This window comes from Amblyomma mixtum, chromosome 7 (genome assembly GCF_055824585.1).
Source record: "Amblyomma mixtum isolate Tamu chromosome 7, ASM5582458v1, whole genome shotgun sequence".
Classification (NCBI taxonomy): Eukaryota; Metazoa; Arthropoda; class Arachnida; order Ixodida; family Ixodidae; genus Amblyomma; species Amblyomma mixtum.
The window spans coordinates 67,435,007-67,448,853 of NC_143018.1; the positions used below are offsets into that span (position 1 = coordinate 67,435,007).

General features: G+C 49.1%; 1 long non-coding RNA gene across 5 annotated transcripts in view; it reads left to right on the plus strand.

The window, feature by feature from the left end:
• The window catches only part of LOC149336373 (uncharacterized), a 103,951-nt gene that overhangs the window by 50,302 nt on the left and 39,802 nt on the right, over positions 1-13,847 (plus strand). For all 5 annotated transcript variants that reach the window (XR_016284260.1, XR_016284259.1, XR_016284258.1 and 2 more), the window contains 3 exons: positions 9,251-9,289; positions 9,949-9,986; positions 12,041-12,224. This is a non-coding gene — a long non-coding RNA (uncharacterized LOC149336373). The remainder of the gene's footprint in view (positions 1-9,250; positions 9,290-9,948; positions 9,987-12,040; positions 12,225-13,847) is intronic.

A 13,847-nucleotide genomic window follows, 5' to 3' on the forward strand; every position in this document is an offset into this window, starting at 1 on the left:
ATCATTGGAATATTGTTCGGTAGTATGGCATCCCCACCAAGAAAACTTATCTAGCTCTATAGAATCAGTGCAAAATAAGGCAGCACGCTTTATTTTACGGTCGTACTCTCCATTTCAGAGCGTTACTGCAAAAAAACACTCTCTAAATCTTCTGGACCTCAACATACGACGCAAATTCTTTCGCCTATCGTTGTTCCACTCCCTCTACTACAAATATTCGTCTTTTGCACGGAGACACATCACAGCAGCACATCACATATCATCTCGAACCGACCATGCGCATAAAATTCAAACAATTTTCGCCCGCACAAAAAAATATCAGAATTCCCCGTTAGTCTTGGCTATAAGAGAGTGGAATGGTTTACCTGCTAGCATTGTAGCTATCACTGAACCATCATCTTTCCGTTCAGCGCTACTAACATTTCTTGAATCAGGCGCAGCATTGTCGTCTGTTCGAACTTGTCCCCTTGTACCCCCGCTTTGCCGTATGCGTGTACATATTATTTTTGTTTATTGCCCAGTGCACCATGCCCACGATGTATTAAAAAAAACTACCGAATTTGATAATTAACACCTAGTTATTTTGTTCTCTATCTATATTATGCATGAAGTGAAGCTTGAGTAGTTGCGTTCTTTGCTGTCCCCCCCATGTATTGCCCAGCCGGGCCCTTACGGTATTTAAATAAATTGTAGGATGGGGTTGTGGCTGAGCAGAACCTAGGTCGCTTTGCAACGTTCAGCAAAGGTGCAGGCCAAGCGTTCGGGCTGCGAGCGAGCGTCACACCTCAGGATCGTCGTCTTCTTTCACTACTACAGTTCACCACAGTGAGCGAGCACGGCTGCTACACTACAATTACCCCCCGGCGAAAAAGGAGGCATCCTGCCGACTTAGGGCGCACAGATGGTAGGCGGATCGTAGCACGGCTTGAGACGGTCAACGTGCACTGTTTCACGGCCACGACGGCGCGCATCTTGCGGCGGCGAAAGCGGTTCAATGATGTAGTTGACTGGAGAGGTCTGGCAGACGACACGGTACGGGCCGTGGTACTTTGAGATGAGTTTTGTGGAGAGACCGGGACTGGTGGAGGGAACCCAAAGCCACACGAGCGAGTCTGGGGTATAGGACGGAAGCGGACTGGTAGGGGCGCGAAGGTGCTTCTGGCGATTCTGATCTTGCGTTGTAAAAGAGCGGGCAAGCTGGCGGCATTCTTCAGCATAGGTCGCTGCTTGAGAAAGGGTAAGAGACTCGGAGATATCAGGGCGATACGGAAGCACGGTATCCATGGTACAGGAAGGCTCGCGGCCGTAAAGAAGAAAGAACGGAGAGAAGCCAGTTGTGCTCTGTGTGGCAGTGTTGTACGCATATGTCACAAATGGGAGAATGCGGTCCCAGTTTGAGTGGTCCGAGGCAACATACTTGGCGATCATGTCGGTCAATGTGCGATTGAAACGTTCAGTAACGCCGTTCGTTTGAGGATGGTAGGCCGTAGTAGAGCGGTGAACAATGCGGCATTGGCGAAGTAGGGCTTCGACGGTGTCTGAGAGGAAGACACGGCCGCGGTCACTCAGAAGCTCCTTAGGAGAACCATGGCGTAGAACGAGATGATGCAGGATGAAAGACGCAACGTCGGGCGCAGACGCGGATGGCAAAGATGACGTTTCGACGTAGCGGGTAAGGTGATCGACTGCCACTATGACCCAGCGGTGTCCAGCCGGAGTTATGGGAAGGGGCCCGTAGAGATCGATGCCAACGCGGTCGAATGGGCGCATGGGGCAAGGCAAGGGCTGCATCGGAGCGATGGAACGGCGAGAAGGGGTTTTGTGGCGTTGGCATTCCGGGCAGGAGCGAACGTACTGTCGAATGAAACGGTACATTCCCCGCCAGTAGAAGCGGAGTCGGAGGCGCGTGTAGGTCTTCACCACACCGGCGTGAGCGCACTGGGGGTCGGCGTGAAAAGAGGCGCAGATGTCGGAACGCAAGTGGCGAGGAATGACAAGGAGCCATTTGCGACCGTCGGGAAGGTAGTTGCGGCGGTAAAGGAGGCCATCCCGTATTGCGAAGTGGCGGGCTTGACGACGGAGAGTGCGGGTCGCAGGTCGCTGAGATGGTGTAGACAGGAGAGCGAGGAGGGAAGCGATCCAGGGGTCCCGTTGTTGTTCAAACGGCATGTCGGCAATATCAAGGGAGGACTCATCAGCGGTGGCGAAAGATGTGGAGTCTAAGTCACAAGGTAGCGGGGACCGCGATAGTGAGTCGGCATCAGAATGCTTACGGCCAGATCGATAGATGACTTCAATGTCGTATTCTTGCAAGCGCAACGCCCAACGAGCAAGACGGCCTGAAGGGTCTTTGAGGGACGACAGCCAGCAGAGGGCATGGTGGTCGGTAACGACAGAGAACGGGCGACCATATAGGTAAGGGCGGAACTTTCCAATAGCCCAAATTATTGCCAAGCACTCCTTCTCTGTCACGGAATAATTGCGCTCGGCCTTTGTCAAAGTGCGGCTGGCATACGCAACAACATGTTCGGCGCAGCCGGGCTTGCGCTGAGCCAGCACGGCACCGAGGCCCACGCCGCTGGCGTCAGTGTGAATTTCAGTGTGCAGGCTGGGGTCGAAATGGCGGAGGATCGGCGGGGACACAAGCAGGCGCCGAAGCGTTGTGAACGCCGCGTCACAGTCTGGTGTCCAAGACGAGAGGCTGGTGTCGCCGGCAAGCAGATCAGTCAGGGGTGACAGGATGGAAGCGAAATTGCGTACGAAGCGGCGAAAATAAGAGCACAGCCCGATGAAGCTACGCAGCTCTTTCAGGGAGGTGGGTCGGGGAAACTCGGCGACTGCGCGCAGTTTTGCAGGATCGGGAAGGACGCCTTCTTTGGAGACGACGTGGCCCAAGATGGTAAGCCGCCGGGCTGCGAAGCAGCACTTCTTTAAATTCAGTTGCAAGCCGGCGTCGGTCAAACATTGCAGGACACGCTCGAGGCGGGCCAGGTGGGACGAAAAGTCTCGAGAAAAGACGACGATATCGTCCAGATAGCACAGACACGTGTGCCACTTGAGTCCGCTGAGAACTGTGTCCATCATGCGCTCGAATGTGGCCGGCGCATTGCACAAGCCGAACGGCATGACATTGAATTCGTAGAGGCCGTCGGGCGTAACAAAGGCCGTCTTTGGCCGATCAGCAGCAGCCATGGGCACCTGCCAATAGCCGGAGCGGAGGTCCAATGAGGAAAAGAATTCTGCGCCTTGCAGGCAGTCGAGGGCATCGTCAATACGGGGAAGTGGGGGCTGTCTGGCTGGTGACTTCAGGCATAACTGGCGGCGAAGGTAAGGTGCGGCTACGGAGCTCCAGGATGAGGACGAGAGGGGGAACTTACAGCAGCCTCCACCAAATGTAGGATGGGGTTGTGGCTGAGCAGAACCTAGGTCGCTTTGCAACGTTCAGCAAAGGTGCAGGCCAAGCGTTCGGGCTGCGAGCGAGCGTCACACCTCAGGATCGTCGTCTTCTTTCACTACTACAGTTCACCACAGTGAGCGAGCACGGCTGCTACACTACAAAATAAATAAATGCATAGCTGAGTCGCATTGAGACGTTAAACCCCCATAAACTACTCTTCTGTCGATCATATAGCCACATCCAGACTATGCAATTATATAGCTGCCTTGGAGAGGAGAGTACATAAAATTCTTAAACACAAGATGACTGCAATGAAAACCTGCGTTGTAACTCGTTCTTTACTGCAAGCCTAGGGTCTTGTGTCTCGCGTTGTCCGAATAAGCACCTCAGCTTCTAGGCTTTGAGCCTCTGCGTTGCGCCATCATTCTACGCTGTGGAGCTGTCATTTACTTCAGCACCTTGTGCTGAGCGCTGTCCTGTTAAAGACGTAGATCCGATCTATATCATGCCCAGCTCGCACATGCACCACTGGCCGACCGGCTCCGATGGCGACGTTTGGCACGAGCACCACAATGCGTTTGACACACGTGGTGAGGTGTAGCCGCGCTAATCTGATCCCGGGAAAGGAACTGGGAGTCTGTCGGGCGCCGACCTGGCACATTGTGGTAAGTGGGACTCTGGGAAACTTTATTCGGCGGCTGAGGGTGTCGAAAGGGGGTTCCGGGACCATGCCGGCCATGTCTGTAAATATTCGGTTGCTCCCCAAATGCTTTTACTTTCCCTCTGACTTACGTGAGGTCGAAATGAAATGTATTTTTAAAATGCGAACCCTAACCTAATTTTTGCTATCCTGCATGTTGATGTAAGTAGATGGAACAGTAGACTGACGGCGTACTCCAATCTAGGATATCGGCCATGGTTTTTGCTCCGCGAAGCCCAAGGCTGCGTTTCTACGAGAAATTCGGATTGATATTACTCTGCGATGGATGTCTCACGCAGTTATGAATTGAAAGAGCCACTCCAGATCTCCGCTCTGATAGAGCCTAAATGATAAACCAACTTACCCTGCCTGAGTTGTCTCTACCTTTATCGATGCCTCCTGGGGGGCGTCTTTTTGCAATATTTTCTTCTAAGTTTTGGTTCAAAGGCTGTATCAATATTCTTCGTGTAGAGTCGAGCCGAGAAGGTGCACATATGACAATATATACCATCGCCAGTGGGAATCATAAAGCCTGCGTGCACGATGTTTATACGCGGCAGCTCTGACGAAGTAATATGAGCATCTCTCTCGTATACGGAACGTATTTATAGCACTGTACCAATCACGAGTTCCTAATGATATCTAACGGTTTTCCAAAGTGTACGGGCTTTCCTGTTTGCTGCCGTCTCTAGTACACACATCCTTATTTTAGGCTAGACACACTGCGACGCGGTCCCTTTGGCCCTTTAATCCTGAATTCTCATCATTTCATCATTCGGTAGCATCCCGTTTATACTGTGCACAGATTACTTCAGGTTACGCTTACTCCAGAATATTCAACGGAGACGTATAGAGCGACAAGGTAGCGGGTAATTGCAGAACATGCCGCCACAATGGCCCCCAATTTTCTATTTAAGAAAATGCGGCAATTTCTAAATAGAGCTATTTTTTTCAAGCTATTCTCCAGCGTGTTTAATGTATTTGTGTCGATTCTTCATCCATTCTTTGATTTCCGAGGCTTCCGTTCCCCACAGTAAAACATCCAAACCATAGTTACTCGGCGGCTGGTAGCCCGCTCCCGCCCGGAGCCGGAGCCACTGTAAGCGGTGATTTTGAAGCAAGCCTTGCACGACCTGTATACGTCCACACTTTGTTCTTCACATATAGCAGTATTTTTTCCAGTGGGCTGGTGTAGTATATGCGACTGATATCAAGATAAATTTCAAAATTTCAGTCCATCTGCATATGCCTTCACGATGGCATTTTTACTTGCTTGTGGATTTGAGGCAAATAAAAACCTGCTAGCTGCCGATGTTTTAAAATTGGTGGGCATGGGCGACGTTCGACTCTATATTTTTTACTCGTTTAGACTAGCTGAAAGCCCAACTCAGTTAGCGATAGAAGTGACCTGTTTTTTTTAAGTATATGTTTGAGAATTGAACGATCTCACTGCGATAATGTTCAACACTTCCATATTTCGTAATATGTCATCTTCGGTGAGAAACTCTGGCCAGACTACACGCTCAAGGCAGTGTTCCCGAAAATCGCAGGTGTTTTTGGCTGCGCTCTAGCTCCTATTCTGCGATAGTAGAAGTCGGCACAGTAGATTTTACGCGCCAGTCATTCAAATCTACCCTCCGTGTGTTATATGAAAATCAATAAATCTCTGATTCCATGCAACTAGTAACCGATTTAACCGCACGTCACGGCTCTTTTAGGTTTCCTGGGTTAGCCGTGTTGAAGCTCCGACTTATTCAATGCCGTGTGCCAGTTGCAAAATTCTGAACTCTAGGCAGGCGTCCTGATGCCTTGCCTTCATCATTAAACAGCATTTTTGCCTCAGTCTTTAAAAACAAGGCTGCCGTATTTATTGTATTGTGGCGTATTTCCATCGTGCTAATGAAAAATCGTGTGCCTGCCAGTTGTGTTGTATGAGGACTTTGTAGGGCGCTCTCACGGTATTTGATCAGCGCTTTAAGGCAAAATATTTTACTCCCTAGTCGTTATTATCCGGGACAATATTCAAACGAGTGTAAGCAATGTAAGGCCAAAGCGGATCTCAACCATATTCTCTGGAAATGCCCTTTTGCCCCCCTGGAGGGACAAAAAATAAAGTCACTTGAACAATGGGAGGCTCTCCTACTCAGCTCCGATCCGGAGACTCAAACAAAAGTCGTCCAACTGGCCGAAGACGCCGCCAGGAGCCAAGACCTTCTGGCCGTCGTTTAGGCGGGGGGCCTATATGCCCTTCAGACTGTTGGCAATAAACGTTTTACAATCCAATCCAAATCCCTTGGGAACATTGTAGTTGTCACAGCATATGTTTAAAACACCACGTTTTTTATTACGGTGAAATAGAGAGTGCACTTCAAAATTCATTCAGAAGAATAGTACATAAAAGAGCTTAGTCATGTGCATGGTAATTTTATGCAAGTTCCAGCCCCTATTTTCAAATCGCTTTCGAGAAACTTGATATGGGGTTTTATTGTATTACTTTAACACCATAATTTAACCGTTTGCATCAAAAATGGCTGAGGCTTAGCTTAGGTTAAGCCTAGTCAGATGCGAAGCATATTGTCGCCGAGTTGCATATCGAGCACGCCGCTTGGCTAGACGTTCTTCACGCTCTTCATCAGTCTCTCTAGCACGCCGCAACTTTTGCTTCTCATTCCAACGAGCACCCTGTCTCCAGGAGGCATCTCTATCCCGTGTACGCCTAGCAGAGGCAGGCGCACGCCCTTGTATACCGCCGCTCCAGCATCACGTGTTCACTACAGCGCACATAGCGGCAGAAGAAGGAAACACATTGGTCGCAACGCCTCGCGCGACGGCGCGAGCTGGGCCCCGTTTCTCCTATGTCGTTACATCACGCATCACGTGGTCCTCCTTGGTCGCGACGCCTCGCGCGACGGCGCGAGTTGGGCCCCCGTTTTTCATCTGCTGTGACGTCACGCATCACGTGGTATGACATGGAGGTCACGAAAGGTCAGTGGTAACGACACCGCCGCGCTCGAGGAGCTGAGTTGGGCTATTTTAGTATGCTTCGCATAAAAGTGCCCTGTACAGGCATGTTCTTTTAGACCGTATCCGATCCACGCCTGTATGCTGACATGCTATCGTAAGCATTTATAATCCTGCTGCGTGGCCTTTCCATTCATAATCACGCTGTTCACTTAGTACGGCGATGTCCCTTGGCGACTGTATTGTTTTTTCTTTATTTCAGCACGATACGTACTTGCGTGCAGCCTGTTTGTTCGATTGCCGCGAAGTTCATTCTGCAGGTTACTACAGTGCAGATTTTTCACTGCCTGTAGCTGTTTTATTGTGGTATCCTAACCTGAGAGAGATCGTTGTCAAGAGATGACAGCTGAGATTTCGGCAAGCAGAAAAATCTCGCATGATTCTCGACTACAACTCCTGCATCGTAAGATTTCACAAGACCTGCACGTTATTACTGACATCCATTGTTCTGCCCTGTGCAGTCTTTAAAAGTATTCTTTATTTTTTTTCGCAAAGCTTGTCTCATAAGTTTTAGTGGGAATAATTGAACCACAATTTTCCTCCTCATATACCTCTGCAAGCACTTTTTGGTATTACCTGATTGGTTGATGGGTTGGTTGATTGGGGTTTAACGTCCCAAAGTGTTTGAGGCTTTCTGTGACGCCGTAGTGAAGGGCTCCGTAAGTTTCGACCGCCTAGGGTTCTTTTACTATACGAGCCCCTAGAATATCGCCTCCATCGAAATTCATCCGCCACGGCCAGGATCGAACCCGCGTCTTTCGGGTCAGCAGCCGAGCGCTGTAACCACTGTGCGACCGCGGCGGGGCTCGGTATTACCTTAAGTGTCCAATCTCCAGCTTTCGAGGCTATTTATATGTAGTATAACCAAACCTTGGCGCTGGTGGCGCTGGTTAACACTCTCAAGGTTCGGTTACAAAACACAAAAATTTGGAAGTGGCTTAGCTGTGGTTAAACCTGGTTGTAAGGTTCAGTTACGCTGGGATTGACGTCATGGCTCTCGCAGTTCGCACACAATGCGCTGGGAGCACCAAGATAACGGTGGTGGCATTCGGTCGTCGAAACCCTGCCTGTACGGAGGCGCAGGAGGAGACGCGCGTGTAGTGATTACGGTGCTGTCTTAGAAGGTTGCTTTAGAGACATGTACTGTGGTGTCCGTTCCTTCTGGGTGTACACCAAGATATGAGAGACAGCATTCCCTTTCCTTAAAACCAATTTTCATTTGATTCCATTTCCCTTAAGGCCCTTACGGCGCGGTTCGGGTATCCACCGAGATATCAGAGAGACTGGCGTCGCTTCCTTCCCTTAAAACCAATTTTCTTTTCATTTTCCTTCCCTTATGATGCGGTTCGGGTGTCCGCCTAGATATGTTTTTTTCCTGGTGCTCTGTTTCTTTTATTTATTTTTTATTTGGGATATTTTATTTCTTTCATTTCTTTTTTATTTTCGGTGCTGTGCATTTTCGGTGCTGTGCATTTATTTTCGGTGCATTTCTTTTTTTTTTACTACGGAGTCGGTGGCCACCTGCGCTGCGCGTGACTTCACTCGGTTTCGCGCATGCGCAGAATATGGCTTTTGCAGCCTGCCCGATATTCGCGAAGCTCGATTCCAACCATCGTAGGGAAGCTTTTCGCTTCGAAAATACTCCCGAAAGCAGGACTTCTTCGGGCAGCCGTCGCCTTATCTCAGTTGGTAGAGCGCAAGACGCGAAAATCGAAAATCGTGGGTTCGAATACCACCGGCGCCATGTGGTTGTTTTCCTTCTACGTATTTCCACGAGCGCCTCTTTACATTGCCTTGACAGCTCATATCAGCTGAGTGCGTATGTTGCATAAGGATGGTATTTAGTAAACTATGCGACCGGGTTTGATTTCGTATGCTTTAAATTGCGGATGGTTCAGTTGACCTCTTGCACGTGGCGCTGCTCGAACCAGCGGATTTTTCTTCCCAGATTTAGTGTTTTTATTAATGTCCATATCATCAAATCATGTTGCTGCAGGAGTTCCCTGTAATATACTTCACGTGTTTTCTAAAATTTTCGTCGTGTAAAATTTTGGTCGCTAATATCCAGTGGAGCCGCCACACGGGTTCTTTGCACCTCGGTCTCATTATGTAACCTGCTTTCTTTGATTCAGCTGCCAAGTCGACTACCGGGACAGCCCAGACCATTGCCGGTACGTGCCTGAACGATCACAGCTTGCGAAATCTACGCAAAGTGCAATAGTTTGTGCTAGATCATGCCATGCTCAACTCAATCATCAACGAGCCCTAAATCTGAGCACTGGCAGAGAGCAGGCGTATTCTAATCATTAAATCCATGCTCTTACACAAGTGACAGCTAATGTGTGTGGACGTTACCGTACAATAGGACTTGATGCTGTAGCTTCTAAAGCCGATAAGTAGAAATGCTTTTACAAGTTCATGGGTACTATGACGTGTGCACTGGGCTGCTCAGTGAGTAGTCTGGGCTTATGAAATTCCACACTACAGTAAGAGCGCACTGACAACTAATAATGTTCATAGTGGGCCTTGCTGATAACGTACATGTCTCTTTCAAAATGGTGTTTTGTAAGTATGACACAAATCTTTATTCAAGACTAGTTTATATAATACCCGTGTCTCTAATATCCAGTGGTACTACCACAGTGGGGTTCTTTGCACCTCAGTCTCATTATATAACCTGCTTTCTTTACTTCTGCGCCATCCGGGTCGACATGCACTTCGCGGGCACCTGGCGGTACATGCATGAACTATTATATCTTCCGAAATCTCTGCGTAAAATACAATATTTTACATTGCTCTCTCATTATATAACATACTTTCTTTTATACAGCATCCAAGACCGCGGCCAGCGCAGGCAGACCCGTGGAGGTAAGTGCATGAATGATCACAGCTTGCGAAATCTAGTTAAAATGCAATAGTTTATGCTAGATCATGCCGTGCTTCTTGCAATTAATAACAAGCCTGAAATGTGAGTGCTGGTAGAGGGAAGGCGTATTCTAGATGTTTTATCCGTGTGCCTGTAGAAGTCTGTTTTGTGTTTACGTGACCGTACAATATGTCTTGACGCTGTAGCTTCTGAAGCCGATAAGTATAAATGCTGTTACAAGTTCATGGCTACTACGACACCTGCACTCAACTGGTCACAAAGTCCGAGCTTTTGAGATTCACGACTACCGTAAGAGTAGACTGAGTGTAGTCGTATGTTTCAGTGTGGAAGTAGTGCTCGTGAGTGTGATATCACGGAAATGCGCGACAAGAAAGCAGGTAGTATTTGCAGACAAAAATGCAGCTACAACGTCTTATCCAGGAACGTCCCTTCACCCTTGTGAAGCACAACTGGAGCTTTTTTTCCTTTTAAGCATCCCTCATAGGTTCCTGCGCAATTACTCTATCAGCGACTATTTAGTTTTGCTTTGAAGCTATTGCATATACTTTCAACAAAATTTAGACGTAGACGATATATTTTGCGGCCGCCGCGGTGGCTCAGTGGCTATGGTGCTCGGCTGCTGGCCCAAAAGACGCGGGTTCCATCCCGGCCGCGGCGGCTAGAATTTCTTTGGAGGAGAAATTCTAGAGGCCCGTGTGCTGTGCGATGTCAGTGCACGTTAAAGAACCCCAGGTGGTCGAAATTTCCCTTCACTACGGCGTCTCTCATAGCCTTAGTCGCTTTGGGACGTTAAACCCCACAAAACCAACCAAACCAACCAACGATATATTTTGCAGGCCGCGCAATACTTAGAAAATTTACAGCCTTCCTCCGTCGATAACGATAGCTCATGCACCCCGTGCATGTTCGTTCACACAGCAGCAAGTCTCTCCTAAGTAAGTTTATTTGGAGGTTAGTAGCATCCCATAGACTCCAACAGCCCATTTCATGGACGGTCTGGCGAGATTTTTCAAGTTGATTTCCTTATTTCGATCTCGTGGGAAACGGAGGCACAGGTTCGGCACTTCGAACGGCGTTCGAGACGTCGAAAGAACTTTACACTTTCTCGCCGCCTACTTCAGTTTTAGTGACACCTGAAGCGAATCTGGGATAAATATCGGTTTTACTTGAGTTTGAGCTCTTTGCCACGCTTTGTAGTAGTGCTTAAATCACTGTCTTCACAAACGCGCAAGAGAAGCCGACATAAATGAGACTGCACTGAGGTGTATTACAATATTATTGATTGCACTTGAAAATCGTTGAAGGCGCAATCGGCACTCTGGGCCTACAGTATGGTCTCCTGAAGATTTCCCCACAATATTACATGAAAGTTTTATCGCCCACGTATGCTGGCTTATCCCTTCCGGCTTCTCCTCTGCGAACGGGTGGCTGGAACTGTAACGAGAGAAAAGTGAGAACGACAAGGGCATAAAACCAAAGTGAAACGGGTGGCTATGACCTATGTGCATAAATTATAAATAGCAGTGGTAAGCGCTGCGCGAAAGACTGTCTAGCGCTTTCAAACTGTTTTGATCGAACTTTTTCGCTTAGCCATTTTCCAGCGGCGCCTTCTGTAGCGCCGTCTAGCGACACTCCTGCTGGCAGTGGTCTGCCTGAAACAGGTACACAGTGTGCAACCGGTGTGTAAGATTAATATAGATGTAGAGTTATCAGGTGATGCCTTTCAGTTTTCACCATGATCTTATCATCATGAGAGTTATCAGATCATCATCTTTCACCTACTTAGAAGGTTTCAAATCGGTTAAAACAGAGGGCGCCGGCATCAGGCAACACTACTATATTTATCACTTCTCCTCAATTCATAGCTGCTAGACAGACCGAGTTCGTGCAAGCCAGCGAGAACCATGCCCAAGCGCACCGCCGAGATAATTGGATTCTGCAACGTCGCGCTAGGCCATGAGGTGCCGAACGCTTCACACAGTGGACCCACGACCGGTTCTGCGTACTGCGACTTAGAAGATTTCTGGGGTGGTAGGGGCATCATGATGTCGCAGAGGTGTCCCATGCCCCGTCGTCGCAGCATCCGTGAGCTGATTCGTCTTCGATGGAAATCTTGGCGGCCTGTGGCCCGGAACGCAACCCAGGGTGACGTCCCCGTCGCCGCCGGAGCGTCTTCGTCCGCGGCGCCTGACCAGCCAGGGCTTCGAACGGGAGACGAGGTATGGAACAGGCTGTGGCTGCTCTCGATAAACCTAGGTTAGGCAACTGCTGCTTGCGTTGGCTACGTTGTCTGTGCTCATAAGGACGAGAGGCCGGCTCAAAGGCATTAGGAACGCGCTGGAAGTAAGAAGTCTCCTATGGACGATACCGAGTTCAGGTAAAGTTCTCTGTGTGCACTGCCGGGCCTGTACGCATGCAATGCAGTCAAGCCTCCGTTTCTGACCGCAAGAAATTCCTGGCTACACAACGTGCCGTAGTGTGCAGAACGCGGCAGGACCCCGCCTGTCCCAAAATCTCTTACTTAATGTCATGTGCGATTAATCAGGACACCGTATATATAGGGCTCCGAAGAATCGCATTCTGTCTGAGCGCAATTTTCCAACGCTATATCGTCATAACCGACTGGTCCAAGTCAAACGGGGGGACGCTCATTATCTGCTTTATGCGCCTTTTGTTCGCTCATGAAAGTAATTATTTGCTTTTATGGCGAAAGCCTTTAATGCCCCCTACAAGTTTTGTTAGCAAGTGTTTCCGCGTTTTGGCGTCGCTACATTCGAACAAGTGCCTTTGGCGTTTGAAGAGGTAACGCTACCACTCCGCCATCTAGTGAATGCATGGGTTTCGTAAATAAAATAAACGAATTTAGAAAAGAAAGAAGACGAGAGAAAAATAAAAAAAATATATAGGCAGAGGGTAAAATTGGTAAAGTGCTTTTAGGGCGCGGCTCTCTGGCGCCTGTTCCTGCGTTTCGCGGTGCCGGCGTCGCCGTCGCCTTTGTCCGTTGTAACCAGCAGTGGAAGACTTTGTCGCGCCTTAAGCTGCGAAACCAACGGAGTGGGAGCTTGGAAAGCAGAGGGTGAAATTGGTAAATTGGTTTTAGAGCGGAGCTCTTTGGCGCCCGTTTCTACGTTTCACGGTGTCGCCGTCGCCGCTGTCCGTTGTAACCAGCAGTGGACACCTTACTCGCGCTTTAAGCTGGGAAACCCATGAACCGGAACCTTGGACAGCAAAGGAAAGGCGCATAACTGCCTTCTTGGAACAGTGGACACCTCGATCGTCTTTAAGCTACGGGGCGGTAGTGACAGATGTGCGTTGAAAGCGTTGGCATTGTCAACGTTGTGCCATTTTTTAGGAAAGGAAGTGCGCATGACTGGCTGCCTGGGTTAGTGGACGCCTGAATCGCGCTTACAGGTACGTGAGGTGAAGAGGGAGAGATGTGGGCCGCATGCATTGCCAACGTTGTGCCAGACAAGCGTCGCTGAAGCCATAGGCCGTCGGCGTTCATTGTGTTCATTGGCGTTGGCCTAGACAACGTTTTACACTCCGATCATTTTGAGGAAAAGAAGTGCGCATAAGTGGCTACGACAACCTATTTTATACCTGCTAATTTTTTTAACGGCACCGGTAGGCCCGCCTCACTGGTTAAAGTACCAGCGGTATACGTTACGAGATTTTGTGCAACGGCGGCATGTTCGGAGGCCGGGTTCTTACACCTTCCGCTATGCCACAGTTCTGTCCGCTGCCTTTGTGATTTAGTCCTCAGCCGTTGGGGTCTGAGGGCCGAGGGTTAATTGGTTTGCTATGCAGGAGGCTGTAGCTAAGTACCACACCGGGGTGGGCAA